Raw genomic sequence first — 861 nt, forward strand, 5'->3', positions numbered from 1 at the left:
GGCATGCACAACTTCACATATCTAAACAAAATCAGGAGGCAGGACCTAAAACACAGACTTGGTGAAGAATTCAACAGCGCCTCAACATCTGCAATCTAATGAATTTTCACCACTTAAAATGAGAGCACCAGTGTGATCCTCTCCAAAAAAAAAAAAAAAAAGGTTTATAACCAGGTATTAAAGCAAGTTTAGTCTATGTGAAGAAAATTTGAAAAGTGATCAACCTAATTCAGAGAGGGAAAAAGAACAGCCTCAATAAATTACATTCTAAAGTTTTCCAGTTAACCACCTATTAATTTTTATCTCAGTTTAACTGAATACATCTTCTTAAATAGATATAGAGAATCTCTTAACAAAAGCAATCAATTTTGCCTATTTTGGTTGTTAAATATTCCTGTCAAAGACGTGAAAGTGCCTGGTTTTACACATAATTTTAGATTCAGAGTACTGAATGAAAATGGAAATATGACATTGAAAACACAGCAGTGCTAACAAATACAAAAGATGCAGCTTTTGAAAAAAAAAGCAGCTCACAAGGCACTTATACAATAGTGGTCCATTAAATAAACTGTATACATAGTGCACCCTTAAAACATCATTGTTATGCATCAAGCTTTTTCAGTGTTAAACAAGATTTATTAGAAACAACCACTGGGTTCTGTGTATTCTGAAGCAGTTATTGAGCAGCCTTGTTTCAGATAATGTAAATGAAACAAATTAGAAGTCATATAAGGAGAGTATTTTATGTAATTTCTCATGTGAAAGCTTTTCCGTGCAGTGATAAAATGCAGTGTGGAAGGCCATTCTGACACACACCTCTCCCCCGTCCTGACCCCTCTGCCCCAAAATGCTACATTCCTG

The sequence above is a fragment of the Geospiza fortis genome, unplaced genomic scaffold (assembly GCF_000277835.1).
Source record: "Geospiza fortis unplaced genomic scaffold, GeoFor_1.0 scaffold154, whole genome shotgun sequence".
In the NCBI taxonomy this organism is placed as follows: Eukaryota; Metazoa; Chordata; class Aves; order Passeriformes; family Thraupidae; genus Geospiza; species Geospiza fortis.